Raw genomic sequence first — 15,450 nt, 5'->3', positions numbered from 1 at the left:
TCTCTGAGATTTGCTTCCCAGCTACAGACACTCATTCTGCCAGTTTGATGCTGGCACTATCTTATTTGACTAAAACCACAGTATTCTTGTTCAGTTGAACAAGCTGTGCAACTTCTCTGTTACTGGCCAGGAAAAAGTTTCTGACATATTGAAGTTCAACACTTTAACTATAGTCCTGAATGATGCATAAATTGATTATATCGGCCTCTTCTTGCTTTAGAATGTCTTTCACCTAATATGGCAGATCTAGCCATTTCTGCTGCCTTTGCTTGCATTTCTTGGCATATGGATTTTACACATGTAGTACTATATTGCTTTGATCTTACTGAAATGATGATAATTCAAACAGTTATGACTACATTCACAAATGCAGAGGCAATGCCAACTATCATGACTGCTGCCTGGCCAGGGGCTATTAAAATATTCTTTGATAATAAGACATATCCCAGCTTCAGAAATGTTACAATGTGCACCAAAGTTTTTCTTAGAACTGAGGAAATACAGTATATTAAACTGTTAGGAAGGATGCACAGTACTCCATTGGTATGTTCCAATGATGTGTATTTCTTATCTTTAATTTTTAAAATTTTAATTTTCAGTTTCTGAGACATAATTGACATGTCACATTGTTTTAGTTTAAGGTGCATAACAATGATTTGATATACATGTATATTGTAAAATAATTACCACAATAAGTTTACCATCCATCACCTTACATAGTAATAAATTATATTTTCCCTGATGAGAACTTTTATAATTTTCTCTTACCAACTTTCAAATATACAGTATTGTTAACTATAATCACCATGCTGTAACTTACATCCCTAGAACTTATTTATCTTATAATTTTAAGTTTTCACCTTTTGATTACCCATTGCTCCCGATGATATATAGAACTATTAAAATATTCAATGGTATAATGCAGCATACCAGAGGCTGAGATATTTATCGCTACATTCACTAAACAAATTTGCATTTATCAACAATTATGTGTCTGACATAATAATGAGGCTAATATGCATGTACAATTTAACTCATATTATTACCTTGCGGTTATATCTAATACATTCTTTATTGATTTATTTATTTTTTCCCACAAATTCTTACTGGATGCATTTAAGTGTCAAGCACTGGGCTAGGCCTTCCTGAAACTTATAACCTGGTTGATTAACTACATCTGAAACATTCAAATAATAACAAGACACCCAAGCCACGTAAGATACATGGTAAGCTCCCTAGTCTATGAAAGCCTTTATGAAGGAGTCTTGATAGAACTTGGCCAAAAGAGTAGGTGTTGTGAGCTGGAAAAAAAAAGATAAGAGATTTCCCAACATGAGCAAAAACATGGGGGGATAGCTGGAGATACTTATTAAGTGCCAATTACGTGGCAATCACTATTATTCATTACACAATTTAATCTCACATTAATCCTGTCTCAGTTTAACTACGAAGAAGCTGAGGCTCAAAAAGCTCTTCGGTTGTCAGTGGTTGAGTCAGAATCTCAGATCAGGTCTGTTGACCCCAGAGCCCACGTGCTTCATAAACCAGAAACCCAACTCACAAGAATAGGGTTTGCATTTGGAAGATGTGGGGGATCAATTATGGTGAGAATAGGATACGGTGTGTGATAGACTGAAAGGGTCTGGATTTTACCCGGATGGTAACTGACTCTCACTCTCTGAAGGTATTTAAAGTTTCTAATCCTTCAAAATAATGAATCTGATGACAGCAGTGTCAGAAATTTTTTAAAAAATTTAAAAAAAACAGATTGGGCAACTAAAAAACATATAATTTTTGTACATTAAGAAAAGCCACATAAACCCATAAAATCTGCAGGAAATTTTTTTCAAGGGAAATTAGAGAAAAAATATATAATAGATATAGCATTAATATCTATATCGTTCATAAAACAATAGGGTAAAGATTAACAATGGAAAAAATGAGCAACAAGTGAGAATACATATTTTAGAAAAGATGCAAGTATCCACTATACTTAAAAATATACTCAACCTCAGTAGTAAAAACAAAATTAGGACAGTATGGAAATTATAATTTTTCATCTACTAGGTTGACAACGTTTTTTCTTTTAAAGAGAAAGAGGTTAATACCCACTGTTGGTAAAAGTGCAGGGAAAGAGAATCTGAATCATCATTGTTGGTAAGGAAATAAATTGGTACCACCTTTCCATAGAGTAAGTAGATGATAGCAAAACCCTGGAAACAAGCAAATCTTCAACCTAGTAATTTCATGCACAGGAAATCATCCTGAGGGAAAAGAAACTTTGTTTTGTGTAGAGAAGAATGTTCAACGATGTTCTTCAGAGCATTTCGTATCATGGCAAAAAATCAGAAGCAAACTAAGAATTTATTGGTAGGGGACCAGTAAGAAAATTGTGATGCACAATACAACCTCCAAAAATATCAATGTAAATATACAAATATTCATACAAAAGTTCAAAGTATATGAAATGATTTTTCTAAAAACCTGCTTTAAATGCATTATGTAGAATGACCTCCTCTGACTTTTTTAAAATGCAAATAGATATGTATATATACTTAATACCTAGATTTGAAATATTTGAGTTGTTAGCATATCTACCTCTGGATAGCAAACTTAAAGGTATTTCAGTTATGTTTTGCTATGAAACAAACCACTCAAACACTTAGTGGCTTAAAATAGCAACTTATTATTTATTGTCAGGGTGTGGCAGTGCTTTTTTTTCGGGTCTCCCCAGCTCTCCCAGGTTGCTGCAGGCAGCTGTGGGGCGGGGTGGATTGCAAGGGCACAGAGGGCCTCACTCACAGGTCCCACGGTTGGTGCTGGCTGTTACCTGCGTCTCTGCAATTCTCCCCTTCTCAGACCTTAAACACCCAGGACACACTTAGTATCCCTGCTATTCCCTGTATAATGAAGTGATAAGTCAAACTGACAAAGAGCAGTCTGGAAAAAAAAATAGTTGGAAAAAAGTTTGAGAATTGATTAGTTCTCACTGAGGAAAAAGGGTCTTAAAAGGAGACTTTCTACAGCACTTACAATAATGATTTATATATTATCCTGAGTTTTTAAAAACATTTTTGGAACACTTAGATATATCAGCCTTCTTTGAAATGTTTCAAATGTATTAAATAACTTAATCTTCACAACAACCTCATGAGGTAGGAACTACCATTGCCTCCATTTTCTAGATGAGGAAACTAAACACAGAGATTAAGGACTCATGTAATCTGGCTCCAATCTGACTCATAACTATAACACTATTGTTATGCTAGCTGTGATTCCATTATTCACTTGCATTCATATTTTTTGTAAGCCAAAGCTAAGAACTCCAAAGTCAGACTGGTTCTTTATCTCCTATAATGTTTCAGTAATGAACAGATTGATCAGTTGCTGATCATTCCCTGAGTTAACAGCAGAAAGAAGAGAAACATGGGTCATCCAATTAGGAAGAGAGCCTATATTAACCACAAAGCCTTAGAAAGGAAGGGTTACTGAAAGGAAAGTCAGCTCAGCAATCCTGTTAGTTGGCTAATATTGATTTAGCTCCCGCTTGGTGTCAGGCCCTGGGCTCACTGTAGTGGTAACGAAAGTAGACCTGATCCTGACCGTGGCCCAGCTAATAGTCATCAGGAATCACAAGCCCTCGATGACATCTAATACTAATGCTGTTGCTCACTTAGTGCCCTTTCAACTAGCACCTTCAGTGTCGGTTGGCATGGGATCCAAGTCGCAGGATTCTGGAGAAAGCAGGCAGTGTGAAAACTGTCTGGGCAGTTAAGTGCAAGTGTGGGAATTGCGACAGCAAAAGGGAAGAGAAAAATAGGGCAGTGGCTGAAGGGAGAGGAAGAAAGCAATTTTATTTCAAGACTGGGGACACTTGGCTGGAGGTCAGGAAGCTGGGCTTCATTCAGTTTGGGTCTGCCTCTTTCTCACTGTGGGAATGAGACAACTTCATCTGTAAGACCACAGTGTCTTCGACTGCGAAATGAAGTTGTTCCACCTCCTCGGCACAGCCTGAGAAGCACTCAGACAGATGAGAATAATCTGATGTGCCGGTCCATTGGATGGAGAAACACAGGACACAGAAGTGGGGTAAAGCTGGACAGATAACTTTTAAGTAACTTTCCCCCTATCTTCAACAGCAAATAATTATAATAAAATTTGGTAATAACTCTAGGGTAAAAAAAAAAGAATGTAATTAGAGAGAGTAAGAATTCGTTGAAAATGGCGCAGAGGACTCTCCTTGACAGGACCTAAGGAGATGAGAAGCAGCCTTGCTCAGGAGAGGAAGGGCTTCTTTCTTGCTCCCAGTCCTTGCAGGCAACATCCAATCTACTGATCCACAAGAGAGGCACGACTGATTCACATTTCATATACTGAACCTCCAGGGACACCATATTTTGACGGGAAGTTCTTCATTCAACTAGAGTGAGTACAATCCCAGGTAAACCGTGAAGCCAGGGTGGAGAGTGGCTCCCAGAACTGGTCAGGCCCAGGAGCTACTGTTCACTATTGTTCTTTGCATTGTGGGGATGAGTTAAAGCAATCAAACTGCCACTTTTTTCTTCTATGGATTCTAGTCTGACGTAAGAATTAGGGTCGTACAAAAGTAAAAGCATCTCCCACTCACGTCTCCAGTTTCCTAGTTGGCCCTCTGGAGGCATCCATTGTTAACAGTGTGTTGTATTTTACGAATTTTCAGATTTATGGTGAGCGTAAACAACATATACATCCCCACGTATACTAGACACACACATCTGTATTCTAGCATTCATGACAATCTTCTTTACCTGATGATTTACATTGGATATCATTCCATGTCAATATTCATAGAACTACCATGTGGTTGTTAATGGCTTCATAGCAAATGAAATCACCTTTTTGGAAGTCAAAAGTAGTCGAATACTAGCAAGTTCATACAATCCTACCTAATATTACATAATTTACGAGCCAATTACCTGTTGATAGACATTTAGAAAAAAAAATTTTTTTTTGCAAAATCTGAGCACTAATAAGAAGAGGTCCTTTCCTCTCTTGATTTCCATAATTCTTTGCTTTGTTCCCATTTGTTCATGCCTGGGATCGGTAAGGTAATAAAAAGAGAACACGTTATTGAACAAAGATGGTTTAATTCTGTTATGTGGAATTTAAATTCTGCTCTTAATACAATCTTAATGGTGAAATCATGCATGAACACGTTTTAAAGAGAACTCTGTTTCTTTGGGGAGACATTGGATTATGGGGGCCATCCTCACTATCACCAATATCCTTTGGTGATTATTTGGTAGTGTCTATTCACTTCTCTTTTGTTATTTCCTAGATCCTGCTCTTTCTCTGGATTATGAGGACAGTGTGTAGAATCACAACTCGCTTCATAAAATTTAAGTAATTGGAACACAGATGTATCTGGATATGCCCCTCCGTTCCTTTTGTCTGCAGAACTGGTGATTGATTGCAAAAGAACTAGAGATAAAATATTCTGTTGTGTGCACTGCATCTTCCACCTAAAACTGTATTAGGAATCACGTGGGTATACTTACAACTAGCCAATACTTTCAAGTTTTCTCCTGCCCAGATTGGTTTGGAAGAAGTCCAGTCTTACCTATCTCAAAAATTCAGCAGGGAAAAATAGCTGAAATAAATTAGGCCTGTGATTACTTAATTCTGTGTTTACCTAGACATTCTGGCACTTGGCTCAAAAGACAAAGCTTTATAGAAATGTTATTGAAACTTAGTTTTACCATAGATTTTAAGTTAGAAGAGAAAATGGTAAAAGAGTAAATCTTTATAAATCATACACGTTTGGGCTCCTTACCAAGCAACTCTCACCAAGCAGTACTAATAGAATTTTAAAAATGCTTTCCGGGGTTGAGATCTGCCACCTAGCAACCATGTTGAAATATCTCCTGCACTGGCCTAAGACTACTCCAAATGGCCAGTTTTGAGATTGGTGGGGGGCTTGGCTGTGCTTGGGCCACCGTCACTAAAGGGAAGATTAGAACTTTGTTTTTAGGGCAAACACGTGCAGATTTGAAGGACTGTTTCATTTAACTGCTCGACTGGTTTTGGAATAAGTTTGGCAGATTAAATACAGATTAAAGATTGCATCAGCTGTACTATACTCATAAATTATTCATTATCTGAAATTCAAATTTAACGGGGCATTCTGTATTTTTATTTGCAAAACCTGGCAGCCCTGTTTTAGAGAGATTTTTGAAGTGCAGAGCAGAGGAATATTTACAAAATATGTAGCACATAGTTTGTATATTAACTTGATCCTTCCAAGGCTGCTGATTTTATGGATCTAAAATACCTTTCCCAGGAGACTGGCTAGTGAGCATAGAAAACTAAAGACGTTGGCAGGTAGGAGCTAATGGTAGTGGGCAAGAAATCACCCAAAGGCTGCCCCCAGAAAAGCTGAATTGAGAGGAGGACAGGGGAAGGACAGGGTTGAGCACGCAGGAGTGGGCTTGCCTGAGAGAGAATGTATTGATGCGTGGAGAGGAGAGGGAAGTGCCTAGAGATCTGGGAGCAAGTGAAGTGGCCTGACATTAGCAGTCATTTTATTTTTAAAGGGAGCAGGAGGGGAAGTGAGCCCTCTACATAAACGTTCATTCTGAAGCTTGGGCTGGGGTGGGAGGGGTGCAAGCTGCCATCCACTAGAGGGCATGGCCACTGGCCTACAGCTGCCAAACAGCGCTCAGGTTGCTTGCTCCAGCATGAAGAGCCCGCCAGGGACTGCAGACACTTTGTCAAGGCCCTGCCTTCCAGCTTCCCCTGGCCCAGGTCTGAGCTTGGGAGAGGCTGTCACTTTGCCTTCGATTCAGATCCCAGCTCCTCATCCCCACACCAGAAACCTGCAGTCCCTTCTTGTTGACGTTGCCTAGCGGCAGAGAATATTTAAAACATAGAATGCACACATCATCTGGATGTGTTTGCACATGAACGAACATGTCCTGAAAATCACACAAGAAGCCGCTAGCTGTGGCTACCTGGGGGAAGAGGGCCAGAGTGAGCTGGTCCTGAATAAGAGCGAGATGTGCTTATTTGCATGCCCTGTGCACCCCCTGGTTTATTTTGCTATGTGTGTATTACTGACACAGACGTTTTCCAACTGCGGCTGTGACAGGTTCAGTTCAGAATCTAACTCATGTTTAAACTGTTTACATCTTTAATTTAAGACGGCTCATTATACTCAGGCATTTTTAAATAAATTTCCACAGTTTTGCATAATCTAGGTTTTTAAGAGAGATCTGACATTTCAGCTTGCTTTCTGGAAAATTTGTTGCTAAAATCAATGACAAATCAATAATAACCTTTGACAAAAAGTTTTTACTGTGAATTTTGGGCTGTGTTGATTTCAGATATTGAAAGGCTCATAATGTAAATCTGATAGAAACTAAATAAGAATATATTTTATGTATATTTTTTAATTAAAACAATATTGAATCCCACCTTGGAAATTCTCTGAAACCAGAAATCTTTGTCTCTTTTGTTCAGTAATAGATCCCTAGGATGTAAAACAGTTCTTAGCACCTATTAGGTCCTCGATAAATATTTGTTTAATGAAGGAATACATGATTATTGTAAACATTGAAACATTACAGAAAAACATGGTACAGAATGTGTAATCTTCTTTAATCTTTTTCCTTCAAACCATCACTTATTCTGGCCTCTTAAAGTGAAAAAACAAATCGTTTATTTTCTGAGGAGTAAACATTTCATTGTAAATACGTTTTCTAATTGGTTAAATGATACCATAAAGAATGAAAAGACAAGCACCTGAATTTGAGAAAATGTTTGTGACACATATAACTGGCAAAGGACTGGTATCTGAAATATGTAAAGAACCCATTCCAGTCAGGAGAAAAACTGGCAAAATACTTGAAGACACACTTCATATGAAAAGTGCTCTCTCATTTAGTCGTGAGAGAAATGAAAGTTAAAACCACACAGTCAACAAATGGGCCAGAAGGTTGAAGCCTCACCGTGCTGAAATGTTCCTGAGGGCCCCGAACGACAGGAACTCTGATACTGTCTTTGAGTAGTGCATTGGTTAATCCAGTGCAGATAACCCCTTGGCATTATTTTCTAAAGCGGAATATCCAGCAATTTGATTCCTAGGCATCCAATAAAAATTCGTTGACATAGCAGCAATATTTGTAACATGCCTAATGAGAAACTACCCAATTACCTACCGACAGAAGAATGAATTTAAAATCCTGGTCTAGTTCCACTATGGAATTCTACACAGCAACGAAAACAAACAGATAAACCAACCATGTCTTTGGACGAAAATATGGGCGAATCTCACCAGCATCCAGTTGTGATAGGGTTTTGGCAAGGTTTCCTAGGCGATCTGCAGGTCATTTCAGCGGACAGACTCCTGTAGCCATTTGGAAATGTCCCAGCACTGGGATAGTTCACATCTAGACAGCCAGCTCCACCAGAGGGCCAAGGGGTAGAGGGCTCGTGGGGAAAGGTTCATGTAGAGTCACTAAAAGGCTTTGTGGGTGAAGGGTAGACTGTGAAGCCAGGGAAACGTTCAGACAGTGGCATGAAGTCCCTGACATAGAGATGAGAGGGCACATCTGAGGCTGAGGCTACCAGAAGCTCTCTGGGGTCTGTGCACTGAGACTCCTATGCCTGGCTGTGGATCGAGGGAGCAAGTTCAATTGCCACAGAGATTCTCAAGGAGGTGGGCAGAAAGGGCTGCAGAAGCTTGTGGTCCCTCAGGTGAAGGAATCCGGGGGGACGCAGACTCTGGGTGATATGTGTGGTTCCTGGTCTCTGGCCTGGAGTCATAGATGCTCTTCTTACGACTGCTGCTGTTTGTGCCAGAGTGTCTGCGGCCTGGTTGTCCTTGAACTACTCCTCGACTTGTGCTCAGTTCAGGCTGTTTCAGCCAGTGTCTCCCTTACATGAAAGTTGGCTAGCTCATCTTCTCAAAGAGTTTCTCTAACTCTGTTGCCATCTCCTGTTACATCTTCCTGGCCCTGCCTTCTTTCAGGAACAGCTGAGGGATCAAGCCCCGCTGGCTGTGCGTTTCCACACCTGCAAAAGTGGCTCCCACATTGGAGAGCCCTGAGTTCTGGAGCAAGACGTATGGATTGTAGGGGGTTTTATGAGTGGGGTGGAGATGGAGTTTTTAGTTGTGAAAAGACAATCAAATGTGACCTCAATTGTTTTCTAGCTCAGTCTCTGAGCAAGTCCCTAAATCTCCTTGCATTTTCTTTCCTTAGTTGTAAGTGGAGCTGATAAACTAGACTTGACAATCACCCAGATTCAGCGTGAGCATGGAATTAGAAAGTGCTTGTGGAAAACACCTTGTATGTACGTTCTATAGAAAACAAAGGCAAGTATTCTGTTATCTATTCTCAGGAGCAGTATTTTCAGAGTCAAATGCAAGTCTGACTCATTTGAGAAGCATTTTCAAAGCACTTCGAGTCAGCTCCTGTGTAGGCCACCCTTGTCCTCTGGTCTTCAGAAGATTTTCATTCCTTGGTCCGCAATAGGGTCCATGAATTTGGTTTTTGGAGCATATCCAAGTGATTCTGATGCAAGTAGTTCTCAGCTCTCAGTTTGAGGAAATGTTAGTTTCACTTTGGGTAGAATTAACTGTTTCACATGAAGATATTATTTGTTAAAAGAAATCCTTGGTATTTCCATATAAATAGAGGGGGTATTAATATTGGGTATCAAGTTAGGGATGCAAAAGGAGTTCTCTGGGAAGACTAGAAAGCTTTCTTGAGGACATGATAAATAGAATTTAAACAAGGAAAAAGGGGAGATTTTCCTAGCCAAAGTTCTAACATGTATATGTGTGTATGTACATATACATATGTTTCTTTCATGAACTAATCATTTATATCCTTTGTGCATTTTTATATTAAGTGGCTGGTCCTTTTCTTATTTGAGCTCCTTGCATATGTGGAAAAATAGTACTTCGTTGATTATATGTTCTGCAAATATTTTTCCAGTTTGTTGCCTTCTGACTGTTTATGTGTTCATTGGTATATGGATCTAAATAAAATGTTTCTGTATTTTCTTTTACATCATACTTAGAAAGGCCTATCCCATTTTACAATTATTAAAAAATTACCCATATTTTCTTTTGGAATACTTACAGCCAGACGCATGATTTACAATAGGTGTTTTGGCACTAGTAACAGGGACCTCAACACATGTTTCTTTCCTTCCTTTCCCCTTATAGTGTATAAATCCCTGAACCAGTTGTTATATTAACTCTTAGCCTTACTACCTCATCAGGTATTATTTTCTGTACTTTACTGCGAGAACCAGAGAGTCTGAAAATGAATAGCTTTTTTTCCCTTTCTCTATCCTTTGAAACAGTTTCAGTAGGGCAAGACCTGCTTTTGGAAAGCTGGAGAAGCTAACAGAGGAACTGCCTGAACAGGGCTTTCGGGGAGGGTAGTTCTTCTTTAAGGGTTATTCATCTCTTTGGATTGTGTAGTTTTTCTTGAGTCTGTTTTTGTTTTTGCATTTTCCCAGATTCATGTAATTTTTCTCTTAATTGCCCTAATCTCCTCTGTTTCTAAGGTCAGATATATTTTCTCTCCCACTTTTAGTATTCTGCATTTGGGCATTATTTATTTAACATGTCCATACAGGCTTGTGTATTTTACTGTATCATTGTTTTCCAAATGCTTCTCCATTTATTTTTCAATTCTACTGACTTTCTCTTTTCTAATTTATTATTTTCTCCTTTATGTTTAGTAATGTCTTTTGTTTAGTTACTTCTGGTTTTGTTTGTTTGTTTTGTTCTTTTTCTAATTTCTTGAATTGAATGGTATCAGCCTGGACCCAGTCAGGAGAGATAAACGACTTTGGATGCATTCTGACATTTTCTTTTCTGTACAATTTGGTTTCTTCCTATTTTGATATACTGTTTTCTATTCCATGGTTTTCTATTCTAATGGCTATAATTTACCAAACACAACTCGCTAATGGTATTGTGCCTGGTACTTAGTAGATGCTCAATAAATGGCTGTTATATTCTTGCTGGAATTATCAACATTATCAGTAGTAGTGGTAGCAGCAGCAGCATGGAGACTGTGAGAAGAGGTGGTTAAAGGCAGTGTCCTTCAAAAACCTTCAGGAAGTGGCAGATTCAACTTACTTGGATTTTACCATGTGCTTTAGGGTGTGGAAGCAGTCTATAAACACATGATAAATTGCCTTAATTACTATTAACATAGCAGATCTAAGAAAGCAGGTGGGTTTAGGCTATACTTCATAGTAAACTCAATTATCAACGCTGTCAATGAAGATAGAAATTTGGTCTTGGAAGGCAGTCAATACTAAAAGAGAAACAGTAAAAGTGAGCAAAAAGACTGGATTGGCATTGGGACTTCCAGTTATAGGTGACTGAAAATCAAAACTAGGGTAAAAGAAAAGAGAATTTATTGGCTTGCATACAGAAAGATTCGGTAGTAGATCTACTTAGGCTTCAGGAACTGTTGGATCCCGGTGCTCAACAGAGTGCCCTGAACATTGTTTATTTCTATCTTTCAGTTATACTTTACTATACTGGCTTCACCCTCAGCTGGCTATTTCTTTAATGGTGGCCTCTGACAACTGAAGCTTCACAGCTGGAAGAAAGAGAAAGTCTCTCCCACCAAGTTCCAATAAATGCTGGTGTTGGGGTGCTGGCTTTCTTGGACTCACATTGTATTCCATCTTAGTTCTAACTGCTGCAGCCAGGGCGACAAGTTGCTATTACTGGCCAGAATTCCCAGAATCCAATGGACTAAATGAGAAATAGGTGGGTTGCCAGAGGAAACCAGGGCACAGCTACCAGTAGTAGGGAGAAAGACATGGGTGTACAAAAAAAAATCAAGAAATGTCCATTAGAGTTAGTAATAATTCCGAGTCAGACAGGGGGTCGGAGGTCCATGTAGGTGGACAGTAGGCCCCAGAACCCCATGAAAGAGTGTGGGCGTAAGAGACTAAAATGCAGGCAGGAACCACAGGTAAATGTTTGGGCAGCAATAACGAAAGAATTCAGAACTCCAGTAACCCTTCCACGCCTTACCTGCCTGGTGTGCACAGAGATGTTGTCAGGAGTATCTTCCTGAGATGAGGAGGACAGAGGAGACCCAGAACGAGACAGCTGCATTAAACTAGTAAGTGTCTTTTTCATTTAATTAAAAAATATTGGTCCTTAGGCAACCCTGGGGTGGGGGCGGGATCTCCACACACACGCGCCAGGAGGCTGAAGTCACAGTCAGAAAGCGATGCAGTCAGCATTTCAACACAGCTCTGTCTTACGAAAGCCCACATGCATTGCCTCTGCCTGAGCTTTTCTTCCTGCCTTTTCCTGACTGCTGAACCCCCAACCACACTTAAGACTGTCACGATTCACCATGCGTCTGTGGGCTCCCAGCGCGTTAATTCACACCAGCAGTGCAGGCCCTTGTAACTCTTTACTATAATTATTTGTTAATAAATCTGTCAGTATCTCTAAACTTTGCTGATCGTGCACCCCTATCATCCAAAACACTGGGGGCAGTCTCTTCTATATGTAATTTTTTATTTATTTATATTTAATATGTTTATACTATAAGTATACTTATTATATGTTTATAATACTAATATTAGTATTAATGTCCCCTTGGGGGCCATGGCTGTGTATCATCTTCATTTAGTGCTTAGCATTGAACCTGGTATATGCCATGGCAACAGAATTCTGCAACAAAAATTTGGAACATACACTCTCACGCACGATGATATAATTGTCCATTATAGCTAGACACTTGCTGAATGTTATTCCAGAAAATGTAACTTCGTATTAACTGTAAAAAGTAGGCACTACTTTTCCCATTTTACCGGTGAGGAATCTGAAGTTACAAGAAATTAACAGTGACTCAATAGGTGATAGGTGGCAAAACTCACATTCTTTTTTTAAAAAATTATATTTTATTGATTATGCTATTACAATTGTCTTGAAGGGATTGGCAAGAAATATTCAAAGTCATGAAAAGCAGGGACCTACAGCCAAGATTGCTCTACCCAACAAAGATGTCATTTAGAATGGAAGGGCAGATGAAGAGCTTCCCAGACAAGAAAAAAACTGAAGGAATTCATCATCACCCAGCCATTATTATAAGAAATGAAAGAAAATCAAATTTATGATCAATAAAATGGCAATAAATACATATTTATCAACAGTTGAATCTAAAAATCAAACTAAGCAAACAAGAAGAACGAGACAAAATCACAGATACAGAGGATGTTTTGATGATTGCCAGATGGGAGGGAGGTGTGGGGGAAGGGGTGAAGAGGTGATGGGATTAACAAGTACAAATAGGCAGTTACAGAATAGCCATGGGGATGTACAGTACAGTATAGGAAATGGAGCAGACAAAGAACTTGCGCACATGACCCATGGGCCTGAACAATGGTGTGGGGAGCACCTGAGGGAGTGGGGGTTGCTGGGTGGAGGGGGGCATAACTCGTATTCTAATCCATGTCTTCAGATCGCTCAATGATGTTACAGCTAAACTATGCCAAGATCTATTGGAAAACATAAAGTGACGTTGCATAAGAATATTTTAAGTTGATGCTGCTCTGGAGAATTTAGAATATATGGCTATTAAATCATTAATAATTAGATAGTCTTGTATCATTGACATTTTTCCTAGTTTTATGTTTTGTCCTTCTAGCTAGATAGTACTGTTCTTATGTGCACATGATTTATTACTTTTTTCTGTCTTTCCATACATTATTCATATCCTTAGCAAATATTTTTTGCTGGATTAGTTTTTGAGAAGGACCAAAGAGAGGTGTGCCCAGGAGGGTGTAGATGTAGGGGTGGAGAGGTGTCGGGCAGGTGGAGGTGAGATACATAGCATTGACAATGGGCGAGCCCTCGCCCACTCTCCACTTTCCACATGCTGTAGGCTGCTGAGCCTGGTCCTAGCCGTGGAGAACACTATTGTGCCCAGTTGCTTGTTTAACATGACAGGGGTATCCCATTGAAAAGAGAAACTTCCACATGAAATTAGGCACTAAAATTTCAAAGCTCCATTATTCAGTAGCAAGAATGGCGTAGAAGCTATCATTATGAATGACTGAGAATGCCTTTTAAAAATCCTTCAATATTAATTCCCAGTAAGAACTTGAAAGGTAAAGTAAATGGACAGATGACAACAAGAAGCTGGTTAACTATAGTGTCAGACTGAGTTATGAAAAGCAAAGGGACATATTGTCTTATTTTAAATGCTGCAACATAGTAGATATGAAAACCAGAGAAAAGCTTATATAATACTGTAATCCAGAAATGAGAGAGTATTTTAATTTGTGAGAGCATTTTTTTCTCTTGCCACTGAATCATCTGTATCAGGCAAGGCACCTACTTGGAAATGAACTCATTCGTTGTTGTTTTAAAGATGAGGTGATGGCATTAACTCTTTTTTAAATATAAAATTGGAGAAATTCCCTTGTCTACACATGCCTTGGAGCAACACGGTTGTGCCCTCTAGTGATCTTGCTGTCCTTTATTAGGAGAGTTGAAAAACAATGAAACAAATTGACTCTGGGTGACTTGTCTCTCTTCGAAATTAGCTTTCTGTGTGGGGTTATTGCTACTATGGAACATAAATGCTACTCTGGAAACATAGTGAATGTGAAACAAGAAGTTCTTTATTTTTGTGCTCCGGAGCTCCATTTTTTTTCACTTATAAATTCCTTCGTAAATGTGGGCCATTGGTGAAACTCCATACTGGTCAGTTACCAGGGAATTTCATTTAAGCATAAAGTATTCTTTACAGACCCAATGTCACAAATAAGTTGCGTCAGGTTGGGACAATCATTTTTTAAAGGGGTATTAACCTTCTTTAATACTTGTTGTGATATGTGGTATGGAAAGAATTCTGTCAGGGTGGAGAAATTTTCCATCAAATTTGATACTTGACTCAATTTCATTTACCAGAAATATGTATGTGCGTGTGTCAACTTCGCTCAGTTGTGAATTCCTTGTGCGTAGGTCTTGTAATTCCAGACCTAGGTTCTCTGCACTGTATCACGAAGTGCACCTCGCATACCAAAAGTTTAAAACATTTTTCTGAAACAATCAAATTTACAGAATAGTTGCAAATACTTTTTTTGCTGAACCACTTGAGAAGTTGCAGATATAATGCCAGTCTCTGTTGAATATTTCAATGTGTACTTCCTACAAATAACATTCTCCTACATAATTACAATGCCATTAAAATCAGAAAATTCACATTAATATATTAATAAACCAAAACCTCAGAACTCATTCGAGTTTTGCCAATTGCCCCAATAATTTCTTTTACAGCAAAGGATCATTTGTCGCACTGTATTTCTCTTTGGTCTCCTTCACTCTAGAATAGTTTTCAGTCTTGTTTTACTTTCATGATCTTGATAACTTCCAAAGATCAGCAGCCAGTTATCTTGTAGAATATTCCT

Source organism: Desmodus rotundus, chromosome 2, assembly GCF_022682495.2.
Source record: "Desmodus rotundus isolate HL8 chromosome 2, HLdesRot8A.1, whole genome shotgun sequence".
NCBI lineage: Eukaryota > Metazoa > Chordata > Mammalia > Chiroptera > Phyllostomidae > Desmodus > Desmodus rotundus.
This window is presented reverse-complemented; position numbering follows the sequence as displayed.